Consider the following 10,708-nt stretch of genomic DNA (forward strand, 5'->3'; position numbering starts at 1 on the left):
ATATGCTAGATAGTAATCCAAGTATATCAACAGTCACTTTGGTCTATATGGCCTAAATACACTAATTAAAAAACAGAGATTATCAGAGTAGATCAAAAAAACAAGATCCAACTATATGTTTTCTTGAAGAAATCCGCTTTTTAAAAAACTTTATTGTGGTAAGAACACTTAACATGAGATCTATGCTGTTAACATATTTTAAAGTGTATAATACATTATTATCGACTATTAGTACAATATTGGGCAGCAGATCTCTAGAGCTTATTCATTTTGCTTGACTGTAACTTTATGCACATTGATTAGTAACTGCCCATTTCTCTCTCCCCCAGTTCCTGGTAACTACCATTTCATTATCTGATTCTATGAAATGACTATTTTAAATACCTCATATCGGTGAAATCATACAATATTTTCTTTTCTGTGACTGACTTATTTCACTTAGTATAATGTCCTCAAGGTTCATCCATGTTGTCACATATGGCAGACTGTCCTTCCATTTTAATGCTGAATAAGTACTGCACTGTGTGCACATATTACATTTTCTTTATCCATTCATCTGTTGGTGGACATTTAAGCTGTTTCTACATCTTGGCTATTGTGATTAGTGCTTCAGTGAACAAAGGAGTGCTAAAATTCTTTGAGATTCCGATTTCAATTATTTTGGATAAATATCCCAAAGAGGAATTGTTGGCTCATATGGTAAATCTTTAAAGAATTAAATATAAATATACATATAAATTAAAACTAAACGGATGGAGAAAGCTATACCATGCTAACACTAATCAAGTGAAGATAGGAGTAGCAATATTAATTTCAGACATAATAGATTTCAGAATAAGAAAAATTACCAGATAATTAGCAGAGATAAATAAGAACATTACTTAATGAAAAAGGGGTCAATACTCCAAGAAAATATAACAATCATTAATGTTTATGTGCTTAACAACAGTGCATGAAAATCCCTGAGAGAAAAACTGATAGAACTGCAAGGAGAATTAGATGAATCTACTATTATAATTGGAGACTTTATTATCTCTCTTCTATTGGAAATGGACAAATCCAATAGGCAGAAAATCAGTGAGGATATAGTTTAATTCAACAACACCATCAATAAACTGGGTATAATTGACATCTATAGACTACTCATTGAACAACAGCAGATTACACATTCTTCTCAAGCTCACATGGAACATTGATCAAGATAGACCACATTCGGGCCATAACACAATACCCTAAAAAATCTAAAAGAATAGAAATCATGCAATTTCTGCTCTCAGACCAAAACAGAATTAAAGTAAAAATCACTAACAAAAAGATAAATGGAAAATCTTAAAATAATATAGGGGCATTAAACAACACACTTGTACATAGTTTATGAGTAAAAATAAAGAATATCTACAAAATCCCTACAGTTAACATCCTCCTGCATAGTGCAAAACTCAAATCTTTCTTGCTAATATTAGGAAAAAGGGAAGGATGACCCCTCTCACCACTGCTTTTCAACATTATGCTTGAGGCCCTAGCTTATTCAATAAAACAAGAAAAAGAAATAAAAAGTGTATATACTGGGAAGGAAGAACTAAATCTGTCTTTGTTTAAAGATGACATAATTATCTATGCAGAAAATTTAAAGGAATTAACAAAAAACATCCTGGAATCAATAAGTGATTATTGCAATGTTCCAGGACACAAGGTTAATATATAAAAGTCAGTCACTTTCCCATAAGTCAGCAATGAAATAGTGGAAGCTGAAATTAAAAACACATTATAATTTACCTTAGCACCTTTCAAAATAAAATACTTAGATATAAATATAAAAACAGTACAAAATCTGTAAAACTGTAATACTCTAATGAAAGCTATCAAAGAATAAGTAACTAAATGGAGAGATATCCCATGTTCACAGGTAGTAAGTATCAACATTGTTAAGAGGTCAGTTCTTCCTAATTTAATCTCTAGAGTCAGTGTAATTTCAAACAAAATCCCAGCAAGTTATTTTGTGGATATTGACAAACTAATTCTACAGTTTATATGGAGAGATAAAAGATTCAGAATAGTCAACTCAATATTGAAAGAGAAGAATAAAGTCAGAGGACTGACACTATCCAACCTCAAGACTTACTAAAAAGTTACAGTAATCAAGAAAGAGTGGTATTGGGGGAAGAATACACAAATAAATCAATGAAACAGAATAGAGAGCCTAGAAATAGACTTACATAAATATAGTCAACTGATCTCTGACAAAGGCGATACAATGGAGCAAGGAACAACGAATCATGGTGGAACAAATGGACATTCACATTAAAAAAAAAAAGAATCTCAGCACAGAACTCTAACCCATCACAAAATTAACTAAAATGGATCACAGACATAAATGCAAAATGCAGAAGCATGAAATCCCTAGAAGATAACATAATAGAAAACCTAGATGATCTTGGGTATGGTCATGACTTTTAAAGATATAACACCAAAGGCACTGACCATGAAAAAATAATTGATATCCTAACTTTATTAAAATTAAAAACTTGTGCTCTGTGAAAGAAATGTCAAGAGAATGAGAAGACAAGCCACAGAGAAAATTTTTGCAAAACATATATCTGATAATGGACTGTTATCTAAAATATACAAAGAATTCTTAAAGTTGAACAATAAGAAAATAGGCAATCCAAAATACAAAACATAGACAACATCAAATACCGGCAAGGCTGTGAAGCAACAGGAACTATCATTCATCGCTGTTGGGTATTCAAAATGTTACAGCCACTTTGAAAGACAGTTTGGCGATTTCTTACAAAACTAAACATATTCTTCCCATATGATCTAGCAATTATATTCTTTGGTATTTACCCAAATAAATTAAAAATTTATGTCCATAGAAAAACTTTCACATGAATGTTTATAGCAGCTTTGTTTATAATTGCCAAAACTTGAAAGTAACCGAGACATCCTTCAGTAGGTGTATGAATAAGAAAACTGTGGTACATACAGGCAATAGAATATTGTTAAGTACTGAAAAGAAATCAACTATCAACCTGTGAAACGACCCGGAGCAACCTGAAATGCATATTCTTAAGTGAAAGAAGCCAACCTTAAAAGGCCACATACTATATGATTCTAACTCTATGACATTATAGAAAAGGCAAAACCACAGACAGTAAAAAGATAAGTGGTTGCCAGGGGTTGGGGGGACCAAGGGATGAAAGGATTGAGGGGATGAAGGGATAATAGGCAGTGCACAGAGGATGTTTAGGGCAGTGAAACTACTCTGTATATTATAATGGTGGATATATCACTATACATTTGTCCAAACCCGTAGAATGTACAACACCAAGAGTGAACCCTAATATAAACTATGAACTTTGGGTAATAATGATGTGTCAATGCAGGTTCATCAATTGTAAAAAAATGTGCCACTCTGGTGGGGGATGTAGATAGTGGGGTACTTTGCACATTATGGTAACAGGGGGTTAACAAAAAGCCCAGAAACAATCTAATCAGAAAATGGGCGAAATGCATGAAAAGATATTTTACCAAACAGGATACACAAATGGTAAATAAGTGCATGAAAATATATTCAACATCTGTAGCCATTTCAGAGATAAAAATTAAAACCACAGGAGATATCAAAATGATTGAAATACAAAATAGTGACAACACCAAATGCTGGCAAGAATCCAGAGAACCTGAACCACTCATCCATAACTTGTGAGAATTAAAAAAAGGTAAAGCCAGTATAGAAAGAACTTTGGCAGTTTCTTAAAAAAAGAAAAGCAAAATCTATATGTGCAGTTGGACATTTGTCCCAGAGAAATGAAAACATGTGTTCACATAAAAGCCTGCACAAAAATGTTTATAGACGCTTTCTTCATAATAGCCCCAAAGCTGGAAACAGCCCAAATGTCCTCTAATGTTTAAACAAATGATTGTGCATTGATACTTGGGAATACTACTGAGCAATTAAAAAAGAATAAAATATTGACACATGAAGCAACCTGGATAGACTCCAGAGTATTATGCAGAGTGAAAAAGCCAATCCAAAGGGTTGCATATTGTATTATTCCATTTATATAATGGTCTTGATTGAAAAAAATTATAGAGGAGAATGGATTAGTAGTTGCGAGGGGTTAATGAAAGGATAGTAGCAGTAGAAAGGTCAGTGTGGCTATGCAAGGGCAACATGACTTACTATTGTGGTAATGATCTAATCTATATTTTGACTGTACCAATGTCACTATCCTGGTGGTGTGATTGTAGTATAGTTTTGTAAAATATTACCATTGGGGGAAAGTGAGTAAAGAGTACAGGGGGATTCCTGTATATTATTTATTACAACTGCAAGTGAAGGAAATATTGTCTCAAAATAAAAAGTTAACTCACATATATTGTGTATAGCAGTATTAATCACAATTTCCAAAAGGTATTGATTGACCATTAATTCTGGTCAATTGATGAATAGATAGATGAAATGTGATATATTCATACAATGGAATATTATTCATCCATAAAAGGAATGAAGTACTGATATATGCCATATGGATGAAACTTGAAAAAATTAGGGTAAGTGAAAAGAAACCAGTCAAAAAGGCAAGATATTATACGATTGCATTTATATAAAATGTCCCAAACAGGCAAATCCATAGAGACAGAAGGCAGATTAGTGGTTGCCAGGGGCTAGGGGGAATGAAGAGTGACTGCATTGGGTTTGTAATTTCCTTTGTGGTGATGAAAAGGTTTTGAACATACATGGTGTTGATGGTTACCCAATATTATGAATATATGTAATGCCACTGAGTTATATACTTTAAAATGGTTAATATGGTAAATTTTGTTGTGTGTATTTTATATCGCAAAATAATAGAAGGGATAAGACATTAGTATACTTAAATATTCATTTCTAGTTGAATATATTTTAAATATTTTTTTATTTTCTGTTTTATACTCTTGTACTTTCTACTTTTTAAATGACTATGTATTAATTTTCTCATCATAAAAATTAAAGGAATAAATAGCAATGCAGGACTTTAATACTAAACCTAGCATTGAAGGAAAGTTGGAGTCAGTGGAGTGAAAGGATCAAAAGCAATTTAAAACATACTTTTTTATTATGGAAAATGACAAACATAAACAAAAATCACTTAGAATAGTACAACAAACTTCCATTTACCCATTGCTCAGCTTTAATACTCATCAACTCACGGCCAATATAATTTAATTTAATCCCCACCCATTTAGGATTAGTAAAAGTTGCTGTGAAGTGGGTGAAGAAAATATGGATGCTGAAGTGAGACATATCTGTATTTTAATCTCAAGTCTACATTTATTGTCTGACTTAAAAGTGCAGACACATTGGTTTTAATACTAGTTCTCTTGACTGATCTGTGGGGCCCTTAGACTGGTTGCATAATCTCAGATCCCTCCTCTGTCAAAAATGACAAAATGTTTGTGTGTAATAAATGAAATTACATGGGGAAAAAGAAACATAAATATTAATATATATGACACAAATCATTGAATTAATTGTTTTGGCTATTTTTTTTATAACCTGAACAAAAGTCAGAATCTGGATGTTTTTACGCCAAATTTATCTACATAAGAGTTATTCAACCTACATTTGAGCAGAAGGACTTCATGTCTCAGATGGCCTGACGCTATCTGTTTACTCTTGTGGTCAGTTACAAGTATTATTAGAGCCCCCTTTCAGTTTCAAGGAGTCCCAGTTTAAATAATATATTTTATGGTCACCCTCCATTTAGAAAATGCTAAAGTTTTAAGAAAATAACATTCAAAAAATAAAAAAAAATATTAAAGTATTTAAAAAATGAGTATTATGCGCTTTTTAAAAGCATGAACTTTTCAATATTGATGAATATTTTTTAAAATAAACATTTTTTATGTTAACTGAATTTTCCTGATATTCAGCCCTAATTTTGTTTATATTTTCTATTAGATTTTATGATTCTGGATCATCACAAATAACTTTAGTTTGACATAAATATAAAGCTTTATAGAGCTTAACTCTTTTACAGTGCTGTGGTTGCATCAGTAACACTCCTAACTTCCAATTCTGCAAAGGCAAGTAGGTTAATTCTCTTAAAAGAGAAAGGCTGCTAAGCCACATGAAGGAGCCTTTGTGGACAAATCAGATCACTGAACTACCATAGTGCTAATGGTTACTCCATTCAAATAAAAATCCAACTGCTATCAAGCATGGCCCTAGTGCCAGACAATTGTAAAGTGTTTTACAATCCTCTTTAACAAGCCTGCCTCACATCAACCCAGGGGGCACAAGTTGAAATAGCTAGGCTTTTTTTTTTTCTAATAGTAAAATATGTTCATTCATTCAATGTTTATTGAGTACATTACACATCCCACTTCTATCCTAGGCAATAGAGGTACAATGATGTATGAAGCAGTGCCAACAGTCTAGTTGGTTACAAAGTTAGATGAAGAATGCAGTTTTAATTCACAGATTCTAGGGATTTGAAAGTTATTTCACACAGCTACAGGTAAAAATTATAATTTATTTTTTGCTTTCTAAAATATGCCATTTTATTTATCAGTCTCTTAAAAAATACTGAGTGCCCACTCTGTTCCAGGCACTGTTCTGTGTACTAGACATACACAAACCCCCTGCTATCATAGAGCTTATTGCCTAGAGGGGAGACACAGAAAATAAGAAAAAGCAACCAAATATATAACATGACAGGCAGTAATAAGTGTTATGAAAAGAAATTGATTCAGAGTAAAAGGGGGTTGAACTTGGTGAAAATGAGGAATGGGATACTTCATACTGGGTGAAGACTTTTTTCTGGGAGACTTTTTTCTAAAGAAGACTTTGAGAAGACAGTTGAAGAAAATGATGGAGATATGAAGTCAGAGCATTCCAGGCAATAAAAATGTGGTTTGTATTTTCCCCAAAACATCAAGGAGGCCAGTACAGCTGGTAGAGTGAACCAGGAGTATAGTGTTCAATTGGAGATGATGTCAGACAGATGGAGGCTGGACAGGCTATGCAGGGCCTGTGAAGGATTGTATGGACATTTCATTTTGTTCTCAATGTGCTTGTAAACAATTAGATGGTTTTTAGCATAGAAGTGGCGTGATCTGCTTTAGGTTTTGAAAGGATCACCCTCGCTGCTGCGTTGAAAATGACGGTAGAGGCACAAGGGTTGAAACAGGGAGACCAGTTAGGAGGTTTTGGCAATAACGGAGGCAAGAGGTTGATTGTGGCTTCAACTAGGATGGTAGCAGTGAAGGTGGTAAAAATGCTTGAATTACAGATAGAGTCTGAAGATAGAGAAAATGGGACTTGCTTGACAGATTGGATATTGCTGTAAGACTGCAAATGTTTCCCTGAGCAATTGAAAAATGAAGTTTTCACTTACTGAGATGAGGAAGATTGTAAGAGCAGAAGGCTAGGGGACAGAAATCAAGGGTTAGGCATTGAATGTATTAGGTTTGTGTTTAGACATCAAAATGAATATGTAGAGTAGGCAGTTGACTATGTGAGTCTAGAGTTCAGGTGAGAGGTCTGGGCTAAAGGTAAATATTTTAGAATCCTCAACATATAGAAGAAATTTAAAGTGATGAGACTGGATTAAGTTCAACCAGGGAGTGTGTTTAGGAGCTTGGGAGACTTAAAAGAAGTAGCCAATAAGTATACGAGAGAAGCCAGGGGAAAGTAGTGTCTCAGATGCTAAATAAAAAGATATTTATGAAGGAAAGAGTGATCAGCTGTGTCAAAGGCCACTTTACTTATCCAATAATCATGTATTACTGACTCATTCTTTTCTAGGCACTGTTCTAGGTGCTTGGGATCTAAAGCTTAAAAAGTACGATTCCTCCCCTGAGGGAGCTTCCAGTGGTGCAGATGGCCAAATAAGCAGACAATGGTGATACAGTATGAACAGTGCTGAAAGAGTCACATGCAAACGGCAGCATGGGAACATGTGCCTTCTTCATTATGTGGCTTTCCTTTCAAACCCTTAGAGGCAAGTGATTGGCATGAATAAATCTTTTTAATTAGCATACTGCATTGACTGATTGCTGCCACGATGTACTGAATGACATTCCAGGTTTTATTTCCTAAGAGGTGATTTAAGTATAAGCCAAGTCTCTTGGGAGATATTTTTCAGACTAGGCAAGGTGTTGTTACAATCATGAAAGAGGCTGGCATTTATACTCTTCTATTTCTTATTCAAATTAGAATTATACATTGAGGAAAAGTATTAAAATATATATTGGTATAAGTAAGTGGAAGCACCAGACTAGTGTTCTTTACCTAAAGCAACTGGAGTTCCTTAAGGACACCTGCCCAAGGATTTGGGAGTGGACCATCAGAATTAGCAATATACCCAGCTTCTAAGGTAAGCTGCTTATTTGCTTAAGTAACTTGACTATTTTGATTCAGTTCACTCAAATGATCAACTCAGTTATAAAATAATTATTTGCTTGACTTTGTTTATTTGTCTATAGACAAAAGGACCACAAGATTGACTTAGTGGATTTGTTAATTTAAATGACCATTTGCCTGGCCTTCAGGTCACATTACGTACTCCTTAGTGTGTGACACACAAAACCTTTCCTCAGAGGATATAGAGCAGAGGAGTTCAAATCACATACTCGAGAGTCGTATTGCCTCAGTTTGAATCCTGGTTCCACTGTTCATTAGTTGGATGACCTTGGAAAAGTTACATGATTCCTCTATACATTAATTTCCTCATCTGCAAAGTGGGGATAATAAAAGACCTTAGCTTAGAAGGTTATTATAAGTATTGTATTAAATCTGTTACTTACATGCAAGGTATTTAGCAAGTTGTCTGGGCCATAGCAGTGCAATCTAAGCATTTGCTATTATTATCTGGCTCCACTCCACTGGTCTGGCCTTACCAGCTGCCACTTGCAAACATCCCTCCAAACAACCAAAGCTGCTCAAAGAGAAGAGCAGAGAGAGAACAGCCAGAAGGCTATTCTACTGATCCAAGTAAGAGCTGATGGTGCCAGAAGTAGACTGACTAACTGAAACTATATTTTGAAAGTTGCACTGACAGTATTTCCTAATGGATTACATGTGCAGGGTGAAGAAATGAGAAGTAAAAAGAAAAAAATCCTAGCTTTTTGACTGGAAAATAATTGAATAGAAGAAGCTTGGGAGAGGAACAGATATTCTGCTTAGAACACATTATAGATTTGACCATCTCCAAGAGGAGATGTCAAGTAGGCAGTTGGATAACACATTTGGAGTTCAGGGGAGAAGTCAGAGCTGCAGATATAAATTTAAAAAGCATCAGTATGTGGATACTATTTAAACTGTAAAGCCATGGGAATATTTCAGGTTACCTGGTGACAAATAATAGCATGGATCTTTGCTGATTGTTATAAGGATTATATAAGTAAGCCCATGTTAACATACTTGACTCAGTTCTTGACATATGATAAGTGTGCAATATATGATAATTTTTGCTATTGTTACGATGAAGAATAATTTATTGCAATGATAGGAATTATGGCAAACCTCCATTATTATTTAGAGCTGTACCTCCAAACCTTTCCCTTATCCTGGTATACATAGAAAATGGTAACATTTGCACAACTACTGAGGTAAACTTTGCTGCCTGAGGCCCCTGGCCCAGGTTCAGCCTAGCTGGATGTAGACATAAATATCACTGGCCATAATATTCTATTCTCAGAAAAATACTGCATCAAACTAGTTGAGAAGTTTTACCTTAGAGCCTTGATACTTAAAGTATGGTGTGTGGACCAGCAGTGTAGTAGCAGTGTAGTAGGCATCACCAGGGAGCTTGTTTTCTAATGCAGAATCTTGGGCCTAGTGAATCTGAATCTGAACTTTCTACAAGATCCTTGTGTGATTCCTGTGTTCTTTAAAGCTTCAGAAGCACTGATTAATAGGATTGTAATAAATTTTAAATAACTTACATTCATTAAAATTGATATATGGAATGCCAAACTTAAGATAATCATTTCTTCTTTTCTCCTTTCTTTCAACATGATGTATATATTGTCTCTATTATGTGCTGTGCATGTGGAGAAATTCATAACAGGGTTGTTTTTGCATTGGTGGACTTCTCTGTAATGTGTGAAAGCTCAGGGGTTCATTATTTATTTAATTAAGTGATTTCCATTTTATCAGGGTACTTTATGCTCATATCGTGGTCATGCATATATATGATGACTGGCCTGGGAGCGTCTCTTAACATTGCAGCTGTGACAGTTCATCTCAGGAATGAAGTTCATGATGGGAAACTTGACACCTCACATGGGGCCACATTAATGGTTGGTGCTGAACTGAGCAAATTCCATTTGGCCTAGGATAATGACTCTGAAGCACATTGAAAATATGAGGCTATCTGTTAAATTTGGTGTAAATAGAAGGGGAATATGGATAATTTAGGCCTTCAAAAAACTAGTTTCTTCCCAAATGAAGGTTTTATTTCCTGAATTACCCACTTAATCTTATTATTCAAATTTTAATTTGCCCCATATAGATAATGCCAAAGTCTACGTTAATTGTATAAAAATGACCAACATATTTTTTGTACATTTTGCATGATATTTATTAATTTGTATATTTTAAATGCATTAAATATTTTGATTGATTTCTTTCTATGAGTTCTGAATCCTTTTCTTTTAAAGGATATATCTTTTTTTTTCTTTCAGTATATTATGGGGGTACAGATGTTTAGGTTAC

This window comes from Propithecus coquereli, unplaced genomic scaffold (assembly GCF_000956105.1).
Source record: "Propithecus coquereli isolate 6110/MARCELLA unplaced genomic scaffold, Pcoq_1.0 Scaffold99, whole genome shotgun sequence".
Taxonomy (NCBI): Eukaryota; Metazoa; Chordata; class Mammalia; order Primates; family Indriidae; genus Propithecus; species Propithecus coquereli.